The 17,459-nt window shown below is 43.0% G+C and overlaps 1 protein-coding gene across 2 annotated transcripts in view; it reads left to right on the top strand.

The window, feature by feature from the left end:
- PRKCB (protein kinase C beta) overlaps positions 1-17,459 on the top strand; it is a gene marked incomplete at its 5' end in the record, with an annotated part of 314,098 nt that overhangs the window by 16,893 nt on the left and 279,746 nt on the right. The gene's annotated exons all lie outside the window — the stretch shown is intronic.

Genomic DNA, 17,459 nt, shown 5'->3' with positions numbered 1-17,459 from the left:
GCTAATATTTGAGGGCTTGCAATGAGCTGGGGATTTCACAAACTTCATCCCTTTGAATCTTCATCCTCCACTAAGATTTATTATTATTATTATCCCCATTCACAGGTGAGGAAACAGGCTTAGCAAGGATAAAGAGTTTTCCTGAGAACTGCAGAGCCCAGATTGAATTCAGGACTGTCTGAGTCAGATTCTGAGTTCCCAGTCACTAAGGTGAAGGGCTTGGGGTGGGAGAGAACATTGGTGCAGGGGTGGGGGGGGGCAGGGCCCCTGGCAGAGTGAGGGGGAACAGCGGTCAGGCAGGTTTGGGGTGCTTGACGGTGGTCTGGCTCATCCCTCAGAGCTGGGAAAGTGTGCTTGCTACAGCAGTGGGTGAAACTGGCAAGACTTGACAGGATGAGGAAATTCCCTAGTGGGAGAAAATATTATCAATAAATTGTTTTTGTCCAATGAGGGAGTTAGCACATCTGTAGATTTTTAGCTGTGGCCCTGAATAAGGAATTCAGAAAGTGGCTTCCGCTCTGAGGTCTTTTGGTAGTCATGTGACTGCAGTCAGCTGATTTCTTTGTGCATGAGTTGCTGAGCTGGGAGGACTGGCTGAAAAGCATGAAGTCCTTGCATCATTTGGAAGGAAGTGTTCACATACAGCAGACATGTCCATGAAATGATAGAACTTCCCCGAAGAGCTGTTCTAAGTTATTGAGGCACCGAGCTTAATGCTTCACACATGATCACATTTAAAGTCTGCAGCACCCTAGGAGATAAGTCTCATTTTCCCTCCATGAGGAAAGGGAGGCTCAGCGATATTAAGAAACTTGACCCAGGACTTGACGCTAAGAAGTATTTGAAGAGGGCGATAAATCCAGTCCATCTGATTATGAAGCTTGTGGTTCAAGGATTCTGCCAGGACCCTTGATCAGCCTTTGGCCAGGGCATAGTGACATATCAAGGTGTGGTTTGTGTGAGTGAAAAATGTTGCCTGACGTATCAGCAAACAAAGGATGCTGCAGCCATCGAGCCGTCAGCCACATAACTCAGGATGGAGGAAAATGGGCTGCCTGCTGCCAAGCCCTCAGCCACTGCAGCCGCCCCCAAAGTTGTACCCTGAGGGGACTCGAGAGGGGAAAGAACAGGATGCTGGCCCTAGACAGCTGAGGTGCACATCATCGAATAACTTCAGTGAGCCCAGACTCTTGCATCTTCCCATACATAGAAAAGCACTAAATTCATTAACTCGAGATATCTGGTTTTCTTTAATTAACAGTAGTCTTTTGATGTTCCACTACCTGGTCTTTGTTGCAAAGACCCCTATATATCCTGGCTCCTCCCTGACCTCTTTTTTTTTTTTGCATTTATAAAGAAAAAGTTCTATTTTCATCACAAGAAGCACACAGACCATACACACCAACAGATGTAAAAAAAAAAAGTGTATTATGCATCTTCTGCAAATTCACAGTACAAAAGATACTGCCTTTTAAATATGTAATATTAAAAAAAACAAGAAGAGGGCTTCTCTGGTGGCGCAGTGGTTGAGAGTCCGCCTGCCGATGCAGGGGACGGGGGTTCGTGCCCCGGTCCGGGAAGATCCCACATGCTGCCCAGTGGCTGGGCCCGTGAGCCATGGCTGCTGAGCCTGTGCGTCCGGAGCCTGTGCTCCGCAACGGGAGAGGCCACAACAGTGAGAGGCCCGCGTACCGCAAAAAAACCCAAAAAACCAAAAAACAAAAAAACAAACCAAGAAGAAAAACAATATAATAAAAAAATCATTGATATCATAACACAACACACCGGAACCCACTGGCAGCTTCTGAAAACCAAAGGGCAGCCCATCCTGTGGAGCTCCTGATTGGGTGGAGGGAGGCAGTCTGCACCTGCATTTTGTTGCGAAGAGCTCAGGATCCCTTATCTCTTTGGAGCCTTCCCTCAGACCCATCTGAGAGGCTGTCTTCCGGGCCTAAGTACTCAGTTTTGTCTGCCAAATAAAACATAATTCTCAACTTTTAAGTTGTGCATTTTTTTTCACTTGACATTTACATTCCTGTGTATTTTCCAAAATCCACATAGAGGAGAGTAATATAAAAGGAATAATAGCACAGTGTGGTCCAGCTGGCATATTTGGCCATCCCCTCATGTGCAGGGGGTAATACAGAGCAATAAGGCATGTTTCTCCCCTCTAGCAGCCCCCACTCTCATAGGAAAGTCCATAAATCAAACATTTATAACACAGTGTGATATGCACTATAATGGTGATAGAGGTGGGGATTCTGGGAGCAGCTCGAGTCCCAGGGTCCTGGGAGGCTGCACGGAGGAGCTCAAGTTCTAAGTTGAGTTTTGAGGCAGCGGAAGAGGTGAGAGAGTGAAGAAGAGTGTCAGCGAGGGTGGAGGAGAAGCCAGAGAAAGAAGGGACACTTGTTAAGAGGCAGTATTTGAAGGACTCGGAATGTTAAGCTTGGAGAAGAGAAGATTTAGAGAGGCAGAGAGGAGGCAGGAGAACGTTGAAAGTAGAGAGAAAGCTCTCCAGGATTCCTGAACCTGGTGAGGGTGAAAGCGCTAAGTGCTGACGAAAACGCAGTAAAGTAAGGTGTCTCCAAGGAAGATAGCTTCCCAGGAGATGAGAGCGGAGAGCACAGGTGGAAATGAGAAAAGAAGGGAAAATGAGTGGGAAATAAAATAAGTTTAAGGCCAGTTGAGGAATTCTTGCTTGATGGTCTCTATTTGCTTTGTGAAGTAGGAAAAAAGAGGATTAGATCTGGATTCAGACCCTGTGACCCCAGGCAAATTTCTTAATCTTAGCTTCCTAGTTTTTAAAAAGGGGTAAATGATAGGGTAAATGTAGTACCTTCTACAGAGATTTCTGAGGATCAGATATAATGTCTGTGTGGGGCAGGGCAGCACTTTGCCTGGCACATCGAACAATAAAAGTAGTATGAATAATTGTCAGCTGTTAAGGGAGTTCTCATTTGGGTACTTGGTGAATAGGGGTACCATAAAGAGCAGGAGAAAATTCAAGAAGAGAAGGCTTGGGGGTGAAGATAGTGCGTTGGCTATGTTGAGTTTGTGATACCTGTGCTATATCCAGGTGTAGGTGTCCAAAAGGCAATTGGGAATAATGAGAAGTCAGGCATGGTGGTAAATATTTGGGAGTTATTAATACAGGGCTGTATTTTTCAAAATACCTAAATCATATTACTGGTGGTACTCAAAGATTTTAATTGTGTGTGACATTAAACATCATGGAAATACGTCTATGTGAGTGTATGTGTGTATATATATATATATATATATATATATATATATATATATATTTTTTTTTTTTTTTTTTACCTCCAATTATCTTTTAATTCTTCTGGTTGTTAAGGAGGATTTCTCAGTGTGGTGCTACCATGTCTCAGACATCTTTTGAATTCATGCTAATTTCTCTTTAAAAAAAAAAAAGAATGAGGCAACCTCAGGCTCAGAGCTATGTGGCTGTTGGGATTTAATAATTATAATTTTCATTGTGTTTTTCATGCTTGTCTTCTATTTAGAGCAAATGTTACTGGCTTTCCAATTCTGGTGGTGGTTTTAGATAGGACGCTTTGGTTGTTAACAGTAGAACACTTAAGCTGTCTGGAGGTAGGTGATTCGAGGATTTGTTTAATCAGAGGCTTAACAGGGTCATGAAAGACTGGGGATTCTCCCAGTTATTTGCTCTGCCATCCTCCAAGTGTCATCAGTATCTCCCCTCTTGGTCCCAAGAAGACTGTGGTAAGTACCAAGAGTCATATTCTCACAAGACAGCATACAAATCAGGAAGGAAGGCGACCCAGGATAAAGGATTTTTCTTCAAGTACCTCATGTCATGGCTTGGAACTGTGGCAGCTGTCTTTTAACCATGAGGGACAGGGCTGACATGCTGTGAATGGCAGTGTGGAAAGATGGAGAGGAATTGTGTCCTTCATGATGTCGTTGAGCCACTGAATTAGCTAACCTTGATGTAGCCCTATCTCTGGAAATTTGTTCTTGTTAGACAATAAATTCTCTTACTGCTTAAACCATTTCAGATGGGTTTTCTGTTACTTGCAGCTGAATGCATTGTATCTCATACAATTTCAGATTATTGCCCTAACCTAGTAGGAATTGTTCCTCTCTGTTTTCCTTGGTTGGTTGTATTTTCTCTTGAGATTGGGTCATATTTTCCTGGTTTTTCATATGTCGAGTGATTTCAGATCGTATCCTGGACATTGTATTATGTTGTGGAGATTCTGGATTCAGTTGTATTTCTCTGAGGAATGTTGAAGTTTTCATCTTAGTAAGCTATTGACTTGGTTGGACAGTAAACTGTCTCTTGGACATTAGTTCAGATGTCAGTTCTGTTTTTTATTTTATCTTTGAGGCTGCCCCATGTGTGCATGGTTCAAGAGTCAGCCAGACACTTGGAAAGAGTTTATACAGGCATACCTTGCTTTATTGTGCTTCTCAGATACTGTTTTTTCTTTTTCTTTTCTTTTGGCTGCACTGTGTGGCTTGTGGGATCTGAGTTCCCCAACCAGGGATTGAACCCGGGCCTTGGCAGTGAGAGTGCAGAGTCCTAACCGCTGGACCGCCAGGGAATTCCCACTGCGTTTTTTACAAATTGAAGGTTTGCAGCAACCCTGCGTTGAGCAAGTCTGTTGGCACCATTTTTCCAAGAGCATTTGCTCACTTTGTGTCCCTGGGTTACGTTTTGGTAATTCTCATAATATTTCAAATGTTTTCATTTTCATTACATTTGTTATGGTGACCTGTGATCAGTAATCTTTGATGTTACTACTGTAATTGTGTTGGTATTTTTCAGCAATAAAGTATTTTTCAACTAAGGTATGTACATTGTTTTTATAGACATAGTGCTATTGCACACTTAATACACTACAGTATAGTGTAAACATAACTTTAATATGCACTGGGAAATCAAAACATTTGTGTGACTCACTTCATTGCATTATTTACTTTAGTGCGGTGGTCTGGAACCAAACCCGCAGTATTTCCCAGGTCTGCCTGTACTCAGAAGTTGGGGCTCCTCTGTGGGCTTTCTCTATCCTTGGATTCCCTCCTCACTTTCCAGTAGCTGTGGTTGACCTGAAATTGGTCTTCTGGCTCTGCAAGCCAGGAAGACTTAAGGTTTTATATTGGAGTTTTAGCTGCCACTTGATGCTGACTGCAGCCTATTCTCAGGGTAAAAGCTGTGAAATGGTATTCTCTTCTTTCAGATTTCAGCTCCCTTACTCCAGAATCTGCCTTCTTTTTTTTTTAATTTTTTTAAATTTATTTTTATATTTGGCTGCATTGGGTCTTCGTTGCAGTGTGTGGACTTCTCATTGAAGTGGCTACTCTTGTTGCGGAGCAGCGGCATGTGGGATCTTCCCGGACCAGGGCTTGAACTCGTGTCCCCTGCACTGGGAGGCAAACTCTTAACCACTGCGCCACCAGGGAAGTCCCGTGCCTTCTTTTGTTCACTCTCCAGTGCTTTCAGGTTAAAAAATTTTTTTAAATAAAAGACATTTTTTTTTTTGTTTTTTGGTCCAGAGTTAAACTTGTTATCTGCAGGAAGCTTGGGTCCATTTGGAGTTTACTTGACCATATCAGAAACAGAAGCCTTTTTTCTTTCTAACATATGAGAAAACGGATGCCCAGAGAGGTTAAGCCACTTCCCCAACATCACAGAGCTGGTAAGTAAGTGGTAGAGCCAGCGCCCAGACTCAGGCTGCTGCACCCTATGTCCAAGGCCCGCCCAGGGTATCTGGCTGTGGATTTGTGCCTCGGAGTAGTCTGCCAGTTTGGGCTCAGTTTCATTTTGGCGTGGCAGATGTCTGTCCTGTGAGTAGAGCTGCAGCAGCCACAGAGCTGAGCTCAGCAGTTTCTTGGCAGCTTTTGGACAGTTTTGTCCCCTCTCAGTCAGGATCCCTGGATGGGCTCCTTGAAAAGGTTGGAACCAGTAGGCAATGTTCCAGGCAGAGTTTCGGATAGAAACTTTGCAGCGCCAATAAGATACCTAAGTATTATTTATTTGGCAATTATTTTACCAAAGTAAGCCAGTAGTAAGTTGTGGTTAGAGGAGAGGAAGTTCAGAGTTCAGTAAGTTTTTTTCCCTCTTCTCTTTCTGTTTAAAACATAAAAGAGGAAGTGACTGCTCTTATTTTTGTACCAGCCTTGTCACTAATGGATATGGAATAAAATCTTAGCTAAGCTGAGGTCAAACTTTGAAAGTTTGTCATAAGGATCTCCTTTTCTCCTCCGTGGAACTGCTGGCATGGTGTTTCCGACTTTTAAACAACCTACAGAGTCACAGAGAAGAATCCTCATAAAATCTTGTGGTTTTATGCCCTTTACTTTAGGAACAAAAAAGTCCCCTCCAAAATGGTCATTTCCAGTGCTCTTTCTTAACCATTCTTTCTGCTCAGCAATCTATGCCACCCTCAGGTACTATGTTTCAAGCCTCTTGCTATATTTCTGGAAATATCTCCACCTTCAAGATGAAAAAAAAAAACAAAAAACAAACAACTTACTGAGCACCTACTGTATGCCAGATACTGGGGATACAGTGGTGAACAAGACAGAGAAAGTCCTTGCTGCTCATGTAACTTACATTTCCTTGTTTATAAACAAGTAAACAAGGAAAAAAGATCATTATAGATTGTAATAAGTGCTGGGAAAGAGAAAAACTTAGAGACGTCTTAAAGCAGAAACCTATTTTTGAGGGGTGCTGTGATCAAATGGGAAACATAAGGTAGTGCCTTTTTCTCCATTTCCCCTCCCTTTAGTCCCTTTAGTGGAGATAGGATAGTTCTTATCCCATGAGGTCTCTTAATGCAAGAAACTGTGGATGAATGCGCTTCCTTTTTTTTTGGTTGCGCCATGCAGCATGTGGAATCTTAGTTCCCTGACCAGGGATCTAACCCCATGGACCCTGCAGTGGAAGCGTGGAGTCTCAACCACTGAACCACCAGGGAAGTCCCTGAATGCACTTCTTGGGCTGGTCCCTGTGTCTCAGCTGATGCCTTTGGCTGGTTGGTTACCCCCTTCCATTGTCAGAGGTCTTACCCTTCACACTTGACACCCCCTTGGGCTACATGGAACTGAGTGAAGGTTCTGGAAAGGTAGACTTTAGCCCAGAATATGGAAGGCTCTGGATGTCATGCTAAAGAATCTGTTTTTTCAACTTTGTCTTCACTCTTCACCCACCTCTTCCAGGGTTCAGAACCTCTACCTCACCAGATGGCCCCCAGGCTCTGTGAATTCCTTTGAATTCTATCCTTTCTGCTTATCCTCCACCCTTAAAGCATCCCCTCTTCTTTTTCACACCTAAGTAGATAAGAGCAGCAGTTGTATAATAGAGTTATATTGATAGTAAAGTGCCTGCATTAAAAATGTTAATTATCGCCCCTGGGAAGGGATTAAGCCTGTAGGTCTTTAGGCTATTGGAATAGCAAAAAGCTAGGTGTGCCTTGGCTTCCTGTTTCTCAGAGTAAAGAGAAAGCATCTGGGGAGACAGAAGCCTCAGTCATGTGGTAATAAGTATGGCCATATTTATCCCCATAAGCATATCTCTTCTGTTGATTCTGGAGTCAACTTAGACCTTGTGACCCACCACGGATGATGCAGTGAGATCGTCCTGCTGTGTTAAAGGAAAACGTTAAATGCATAAGAAATGCATAAGTATAATCTCATTAAGATGAATTAAATAGCATAGATAAGGTATTAAAGACGTTTTTGGCTTTTTTGACATTCCAATCCAGGTCCTCTCTCCCTTCCCCAGAGGTCACCATTTGTGTCTCTTTTTAGAACCTCTTCTTTGTTCATATTTGTATCTATACAGATTATATGGTAGAGTTTATGTGTGCGTATACGTCTTGCTAAACGGTGTCATACGTCACTCATCATACTGCAACTTGATTTTTCACTTCACAGTGTTTTGAAGAGCAATCTCTGTTGTTATACTTTTAACTACATACTCCCTAGTATTCCACAGTATGACCTTTCTCCCATTCTTATGGCCACTCCCTGTTGAGGAACATTTAGATTCTATTTTTTTAGGGGTGGTGTCTATTACAAACAGTACTGCAATAAGCATCCTTGTACATGTCTCACACACATGCATGTGTTTCTCTAGTTACTGAGAAGTAGAATGGCATGGTAATGGGGTACACGATTTGGATTTTAATAGATACTGCCAAATGTTCTCCAGAGTGACTGGTGTCATTCCCACCAGCAGTGTGTGTTTCTGTTTTACTACATCTTCCTTAAACTATGATATTGCCAAGCTTTAACACTTTTGCCAATCTGAGGGGAGAAAAATGACATTTATTTATTTATTTATTTATTTATTTATTTAATTTTTGTGGTACGTGGGCCTCTCACTGTTGTGGCCTCTCCCGTTGTGGAGCACAGGCTCCGGACATGCAGGCTCAGCGGCCATGGCTCACGGGCCCAGCCGCTCCACGGCATGTGTGATCTTCCCGGACCGGGGCACGAACCTGTGTCCCCTGCATTGGCAGGCGGGCTCTCAACCACTGCACCACCAGGGAAGCCCAACATTTAATTTTAATAGACATTTTCTTGATTACTAGTGAGGTTTCTTTTTTACGTATTTCTTGGACAGTTGCATTTCATCTTCTATAAATGTCCCCACCCCCATTTTTACATTTTCTTGTTGATTTGTAGGAATTTTTACTTTAATCTACTAAACACCAGTCCTTCACTAGTGTTGACTGAAAGAAAACGCACAACTTAAGAGTTGTGAGTTTAAGTTTTATTCAGGGACCTTACTGGGGACTGCAGCCTGGGAGACAGCCTCTTGGCAGCTCTGAGGACCAGCCCTGCAGAGGTAGGGGGAGAAGCCAGTTGTATATATGATTTTTGGCTAGGGAGTAGCTGTCAAGCACACATCTCAGTAAAAGATTACTGTAGTCACAAGGAACAGGTATCTCATGTCAATGATTTTAGTGCTTTTCTATGTATGGGCAGATGCAAGATTCTGGGGTCATTAAAATTCTTCCAGAGGTACACACCTGACTATCTAAGCGGCCGTTTTTTCAAGGCTGAGTGCCTCTTCCTGTCTCAACCTGAATTCCTCTCTGGGTGCACTGTTAGCGACTGCAGTGGCTGATGGCTCCATACTTGTAGAACTGGTTGGTGAGCCACGTTCTTTGTTTTACACTAGTTATTTGTGTTTGTGTTTGTTCAGGTCTATTTTCCTCAAATCCTGACTCCTATGTCACTCTAATGTCCAGATGAGAGACTCCCTTATCTTGATTTGGCTCTTGAAGTCTAACAAGGTGTTTCCAAGCAATCTATCATTCCCACTTTAAAGGTGAGAAAACTGAGGCTCAGAGAGCTTACGTGATTAACTCAGGGTCATAACTTGTGCAGACAAGGAAGGAAACTTTGAAAGCTTGAGCAGACTTAGAAATAGACCAAACTGAGAATTCCCTGGTGGTCCAGTGGTTAGGACTCAGAGCTTTCACTGCCATGGCCTGGGCTCGATCCCTGGTCAGGGAGCTAAGATCCTAGAGGCCATGGGGTGTGGCCAAAATATATTAAAAAAAAAAAGAAATAGACCAAACTGCTGTGAGCTACAGGGAGATTATTATCTCTAACCTTTCACTATTACCCAGACACTTCCACTTAGTATCTTGAGAGAAAAGTCTGTTTAATTATTCATCTCTTTTCCAAGTAATTGGTGACAAGTCCTCCAGCTGGGCGATGGAATAAGCTTTGTTGCTAAAAATGTCCACCACACATAAGACAGGGAATCCAGCTCCAAAAAAGAGTAAATGGAGATCCTGTCCTTGAGGGTCTTTTCTGTGAGGGTCTCCTTGTATACTGACAGCAGCCTTTTGCTGAAATGCCCTGTGAACAGAAGGCTGGGGAAACCGATGTTGCCATGGTCCACATCCATTTATCACTTTCAGAAATGACTTTTGTACCTTTTGTTTCTTCAGGTTCTTTAAAAAGAATTGAAAATCCTTTATAGATAGAGGCAAGGTCAGGGAATTTCTACAGGATTTCCAGGGAGCAGTGCGGTGTCCCATATCAAAGAATGGGAAATAAAAATTGAACTCAGGCTTATACAACTGGTATAAGCAAGGGTACTGGATATACTGGATGCCAAACGTTGATGTGAAATGCTTGAATATCTATACTTCGGGACATGTACCAGCATTAATAAGGGTTTTTATTTATTGAGCATTTATTTGGACCTGGCACAGTAATAAGCCATACATATAAATTATCTCAATATAGTAATCTATGACTTAAATAGTTTATTGTCCCATTTTATGGAAAATCTGAGGCTCAGTTACTTAACTTTCTCAAGGTCACATACAAATGACAGAGCCATGATTCCAATTCCAAAATGTATGCTTTTAATTACTACACTAATATTATGATGTCAATTAATATAACCATTTCCTCTCCATTTTCTCTTTAGTTCTGGAACTGGTAAGTGTTTTTCCAGTAAGATTTTCATAAGGTGGCGACATGAGTGGCATAGAGGGACAGTCCCCTAAGTCCCTGCTTAGGAGGGGAGTACATTCATCTCACCTGAGTAATCACTGGGTTTGTTTTTAGCTGTTTACAGGTCTTGGACTAAACATTTGAACACAGCTGGTCTACCAAGGTCTTTCTAAATTTGGTTTGAGCTGCTCTGAATGAATCTCAGAAGATGGGAAAGGGGAAGGGAATTCATATTTATTGAGCTTCATTCTGAAGTAGGTATTCTCATTTCAAAAATGGGGCAGTAAAAATGAGATGACTTGCCCAGGGTCATTATGGTGGATTATATTATTGAGTCAATTATTTGCTTTCTCCATGTAAGAGGATTATATATCCCCATCCATTGCTATGTGAGGTATAGTATCTACTTACAGGAGGGATGAACTTTCCTGTTCCTGTTGATGTGGAGCTTGACCATGTGACACACATTGGCCAGTAGAATTGAGCAGACTTCACATACTGTACATCTAAGCAGAAGCTTTAAGAGCCATTGCATGGTTTGGCCATTACTCTTTTCCCCTCTGCCCCAGGACCAAGCAAGGGCTGTTTCCTTGGCTTATATCCTGCCGTATGAAAGACACATGGGGCAAAGCCACAGAGCCACAGACAATTGCAGTGACATGTAGCATGAGCAAGAACTAAACTTTGCATGTCGTAAGCCATGGAATATTGGGGTTGCTTGTTACTGTAGCCTTACCTAGCCAAAGCTGACTAATACAGTTTTATAGCTGCTAACTTGGGTAAGCTGGATTTTGAACCAGGCTGAATTCCATATTCTACCCATGTTCTTTTCCTTATTTCCGTCTTCCCTAATATTCTGCTCTTCATAATATTTGCTCTGTGTGCACTCTGTCTTTTAAAAAATATTTTTTAACGGTCTGCTTTTTCATTTCAACACATTTATTTTAAAGGAAACTTTATCACTATATAAATGGAAAAACAATAACATCATAAAGAACTAGTAACTATAAAATGAATATAATTAAAAAATATGAAATTCTAGCAAGGTACTATTGGCTGACAAGGATCTGAATTTGAAACACCCCCCTGCTTTGTCCCAAAAGGGAATTTAGCAAATCTAGAGTGGTGTTCAAAACATATAAGCACCAAACTGAGACTTTCTCCTTTGATAGAATCACGAGGATTGAAAAAAAATTGAAAAGGGAACAACCACTACTTATTATAGTTTGCCATGATTGAATGCCACGTCTATATTCCACCTAAAATTCTTTCACATACCGCCAGTGAGTGATATGGGCCTCACGTGGGGACTTTCCCTCGCTTTTGTTTATATGTAATAATTGTAAACTTACACAACACAAAAGTGCTATGTCTATGTGACAGGTACTGTCTAATGTGCTTTATATATTTACTCCATTATCAAGTGAGGAAACAGAGATGGGAGAGGTTAAGCTACTTATCCCAGCTGGTAAGAGGCAGGGCTTGGATTTAAAGCCAAGTGTGTCTGATTCTCACTGCAGAGTTTCAGTGAATGAAGCCACTGGGTGTTGCTGTTTCCTGGTGTCAAGAGCAGCTGCTGCTCCAGGGCATCAGCCTGGGGCTGTGGCAGAGCCTCCCTGAAGCAGTGCTGTTGTCAGGACCCTGGCAGGGCTGCCAAGCACAGCCACAAAGCAGCCTCTCATGGGCTGTTTCTTTCTTTCTTTCTTTTTTTTTTTTTACATCTTTATTGGAGTATAATTGCTTTACAATGGTGTGTTAGTTTCTGCTTTATAACAAAGTGAATCAGTTATACATATACATATGTTCCCATATCTCTTCCCTCTTGCGTCTCCCTCCCTCCCACCCTCCCTATCCCACCCCTCTAGGTGGTCACAAACCACCAAGCTGATCTCCCTGTGCTATGTGGCTGCTTCCCACTAGCTATCTATTTTACATTTGGTAGTGTATATATGTCCATGCCACTCTCTCGCTTTGTCACAGCTTACCCTTCCCCCTCCCCATATCCTCAAGTCCATTCTCTAGTAGGTCTGTGTCTTTATTCCTGTCTTACCTCATGGGCTGTTTCTGACTGTTCCTACAGTGCTTCTCTCTGTCCGGGCATCACCCTAGGTGTATGAATTAGCTATTTCTTTATTACAGACTACCCCCAAACTGCACAAAAGTGGGCAGTTCTGCTGATGTTGGCTGGGCTCGCTCGTGTGTCTGTGGTCAGCTGGCAGGTTACCTGGGGCCTGGAAGGTCTAGGACGGCTTCACGCATGTGTCCAGCACTGGGATGTGTGTTTGTTGGAGCGGAAGAGAGAGAATGGATCCTGTGTGTCTCCCCACCCAGCAGGCTACTCAGGCTTGTTCCTGGGCAGTTGGGCAAGGTTCCACGGTTCTAAGGACGCAAGCATGCAAGGACTCTTGAGAAATGCTTCAGAGTTGGCACACTGTCACTTCTGCTGCTTCCACTGGCCCCAAACCAGTCACAGGCCATCCCAGTTTCCAGAAGTGGGGAGTGGAGGACAGGAGCCGCAAAGCCACGTTGCGAAGGGCGTGGACACGGCGGGGAATGAAGACCCGGCCATCTTGGCAGCCTACCCCACTCTCTCCTTCTCAGGCTCTGGAGCAGGGTCGCGTCTCTCTGCACATGCCCAGCCCACTGAGGGGTGGAACGGACGTGTGCTCCAGCCACCGTGCCCACTTCTGTTCCTTGAGGTCGCACGCTTCTTCCCACCACGGTGCCTCTCTGAATCTTCTTAGGATCCTGGCTGCTTCTCATCATCTCCATGTCAGCTCAGTCATTGCCTCTCTGAGAAGCCTTCTCCAACTACCCTACCTAAAAGTATCCCTTTGAATATTCTTATTACATCACCCTCCTATTTTCCTTTCATGGCATCTGTCACCATGTAGAATCATTCGTGTATCTCCCTCTTCTAGAAAGTAAGCTTTGGGAAAACAGGGCCCTTGCCTGTCTTATTCTCTGCTAATTTTCTGGCTCCTAGAACAAAAGCTGGCACAGAGTGGGTACCCAACACAGATTGGTCCAAGGGATGCTATATCAGTGCCTGAATGGCTTCCCCACGGCTCTGCTTGTGTCCGAAGGCCCTGGTCCAGCAACCATCTTGATGCAGGAAAGAGTCCTTTGCCGGCCAACTTAGCAAGAAGAACTGGCAGTGTTCCCGTGACAGTGCCTTCCAGGTGGCTACTTTTCCCCAAGTCCATGTGGCTTCTCTATGTCTCAGGCAGGGCTTTTTGGGTCACAAGTGATGGAAATTCACTCACGCAAACTGAGGCCAAGAGGTAGAACAGTTAATGGTTAAATGCAAGGCCTCTGCGGCTGTACTGTTTGGATTCCGGTTCTGGTTCTGCCACTTCCTAGCTGGGTGCTCTTTGGGGAGTTACTTAAACTCTCTGCACCTCAGGTTCCTCACCTATAAAAAATGGGGGGGTTAAAAGGAGGGGTACTATTAGCTGTCTCATAGGGTTTTCAGGAAAATTAAATGAGTTCATATATGTAGAACACTTACTGCTGAACAGATGGTAAGCATCTCTGAACGTGAGCCGCTGCCTATGTTGTTACTGTTAGTATTGGAGGTTCTCTTTTGTGATCGAAGGGCAGGAAGTTCAGCCTAGCTTCATGAGCGACTGGATAGAAGAACTGGAAAACCAGCCATCAAGAGCATAGGCAGCTGAGCCCTTTCAGCCTCTCTTTGTCTCTGGGCCCTGGGTTCTTCCTATGGGTCTGCCTTGTTCTCCCTTCTCTGGCTTTCTTGGCTTATGTTTATGCTGGATCAACTGCTCTTTCTGGCCATATTCATAGTATTTCCCAACTGGGACAGATAGCATCTCTTAGGTCTAATTCTAAGTTTCTTGGGATAATCTGATGGCCCCCACTGGGTCGGTTGCCTACACTCAGGCCATTTAGCTGTGTGCGTGCGTGTGTGTGTGTGCGTGTAGGAGGGTATGGATGTGGAAGACACTATAGCTGGGATCCCGCCTCTATAGGTTTTAGAGAAGTCAGGGATGGGAAGAAACCCAAAAAAATGTCAGCTAGAGGCAGCTACTATCAGTATATCTACTTCAAGGCTGCTTTTCTGCCTACTGTTGAGGCTCTCAAACATATATTCCCACTCAGTCTCATAAAAATCATTATTTTTAAAGTATTCCCCAGCACTCTTAACCTCTAATTATACTAGACTCTTGCCTTCTGCCTCTGTAAATCACTTGCTCACTTCCTGATCTTATATTTGGCTGTCATGAATATGGAAATGTCACAGAATCTCTGGATTTCAAGGTTGGATGGGAAAACTGCTCTTCTATGCCTATAACAAATATATACCTACACCCACATATTCATATACTTAACTAAAATAGTATTAGGCTAAACATTCATTTCCACAAGTTTCTGATTTTACCAAAAATGTCAATCTTTCCATGTCAACATATAGGCATTAAAAGGAATGGGCAGCATATGAGTGAATTTCATTGTATGTGTGAGCTAAGAGTTCTTGAACCTGTCCTCAAATTTCCAGCTTGTCCATGTACTTTATAAATAATGGATTCTGAAATCCTGTGTAACACTTCAGCAAGAGTCTGCCTATCCCTGAATAGAGATGAACCATGACATCTCATGTTATAGATTGGGGTTCACAAATTCAAATTCCTACAGGAGCACAGGCAGATAACTTGATCGCATGAAACATCCTAGATTTAAGAAATACCTGTATATTAAACCATAAGAATTTTCTTCACTCTACAAAGAAGTATGTCATTTTTGGAAACACACCCTTTTTAAAAAAAATACAGCCTTTATTACGTGGGTACAGAAGAATATATCTTTTTAATTGTACCATAGGGAAAATAACCATCCAAGTGTGATGAGAGTTGGCAACTGGCAAGTCTTGGTAATGGGGAGACCACAGGGAGGGGTAGGGACAGTGGCAAAATAAAGGGAGTGTGCCCCATCTCAAAGGAGTGGCCACTTAGCTCAAGCCAATTGTTGCCAGTATGGCAGCACAGGCCTAGCATTGCCAGATTCTTTTTTTGTTTTTCAGCAGAGACAGGAAATCAGAATATTTATGGGAAGACTTCTAATTTGGGAGTATTGGTAATTTATTTACTTTTTTAAAACTAAAAAACAATTTTTGTAGGCCAAACAATATGTGGGCCACCGATTTGCAATCACTGATGTAGATAATATACTTCAATTTGTCTAAAATTGTTAACTTTTTTGGCAGCCCTCTCACTAGCTTTTTGTCTGATGAAATCCTTAAGTGCTTCAAAAGTGCTTAATCTAAAACCCTGTTAATCCAACTTGCTTTCCTGGACTCAGAAACTGGGTTTCTGGACCTTCTGATTGCTTGTGCTAAATCCATTCTGTCACATGTGTTTAAGATGCTACTTCTGTCTTCCAACTCATTTGATCCTTTCTTCAAGTCATATCATGAAAATAGTGAAAGAGACAGGACCGAGGCCCAGCAGCCGGGGTGCCCCTTTAGCAGAGCTCACCAGTGGCCCTGCATATGTTTGGCTTTGCTGGGGCCCAGGGCAGGCTGCCCCGAAATGTGCCTCAATGGCATACTGATTATTTTGAATTAAAGTTACTTAAGAAACGACCAACACAAGAAGGACACTCTGACCCTTCTCTCTGTCTCCCTGAAAGCAGGAAATAAATCTCTCCTGTGAAAGGTACCCTCCCTGCATCTGGAGGTAGAAGACACTCAGTTATATCACCAGAGATGGGGAATTAGGCTGAGAGCCTGTATAAAGAAACCTATGACTTCTTTAATTTGCTGCCCTAAGTCCAAACTCTTCACTCATTGAGAGTCCAAAACCTAAGTTTCTTTGTCCTGTCAATTCCTTACAAATTTATTATTTCTTTGCCTAAAAAGTATAAAAGCTGCCTGCTTTGGCCACTTCTTAGGTCCCATTTCTGTGAGACCTCTGTGTGCATGAATAGCTGGAATTTCCTTTATTCTGAGGTGTAAGTCTAAGGGAAGGGGGATGGAAAAAAGGCTCTCCCTTGAAATTCCTGTCTTGGTTAGGATCCTTGGTTGTGTGTAACATAAACTGACTCTGATTAATTTAAGCAGAAATGAATTTATTAGCAGGATATGAGAGAAATCGGAGATGTGAAGGAAAAGATGAAGATGTAGGCTTTGGAAAGTCCTGGAACCAGAGACGTTCTGGGGATCTAGAAAGCAAGACTTAATGGTTCATTCCTTCAAGACACCATAAGCAGGATGAATAACTTTGTTCTAGATGCAAAATCCAGAGAGTGAGCTTCTGATTGGCCTACCTGAAGTCACATGACCATCCCAGAATTGCTGACCCCCACCAAGACCCCAGGTAATACTCCTCAAGGAAAACCAAGGAGGAAAACCAAGGGGAGTGGATCTTAGGTGGGTGAACACCGTGGATGCTCCCTGGAGTCTTCTTTCCTCAATGTAAAACCACTGTCAACTCTGAGCTCATCACCAATGGTGTGCCACATGGTCAAAGCTTCTTTCTGAATATTTGGCCCACTCATTTGTCATTTTTTCAGCAGAGACAGGAAATCAGAACATTTATGGGAAGACTTCTGGGAAGTCACATGTGTTTAAGATGCTACTTCTGTCTTCCGACGCATTTCATCCATTCAACTCAAGTCAAGAACACTTGTTGTTCTGGGTGGAGCCCTAGTTCTCTTTTATTTCACCTCAGTCTTCAAGCTAAGAATGTGTATAAGTGATAAAGGAAGATGCCTACCTAGCCCATCGGATGGTCCAAGTGTTATTCTAAGTGCCTTAGTGATATCAGCTCATTTAAGACTGACAGTACTATGAGGTACAGTCAATTCTCGTTACTTGCGGTTGGTATGTCCTATAAAGTTGCTGCAAACGCCGAATTAGTGAATACTGAACTATTGCTCCTAAGGGAAATATGGGGTCAGCTTCCTGTGAGCCTCTGGCCACGACATTTTTGTCAACCGATCGATACGTAACATTGTTTTATGTGTGTTTCTGT

The sequence above is a fragment of the Mesoplodon bidens genome (assembly GCF_964165515.1).
Source record: "Mesoplodon bidens genome assembly, chromosome: 15".
Classification (NCBI taxonomy): domain Eukaryota; kingdom Metazoa; phylum Chordata; class Mammalia; order Artiodactyla; family Ziphiidae; genus Mesoplodon; species Mesoplodon bidens.
The sequence above is the reverse complement of the archived record's forward strand: the minus strand, read 5'-3'. Positions and strand labels throughout refer to the sequence as shown.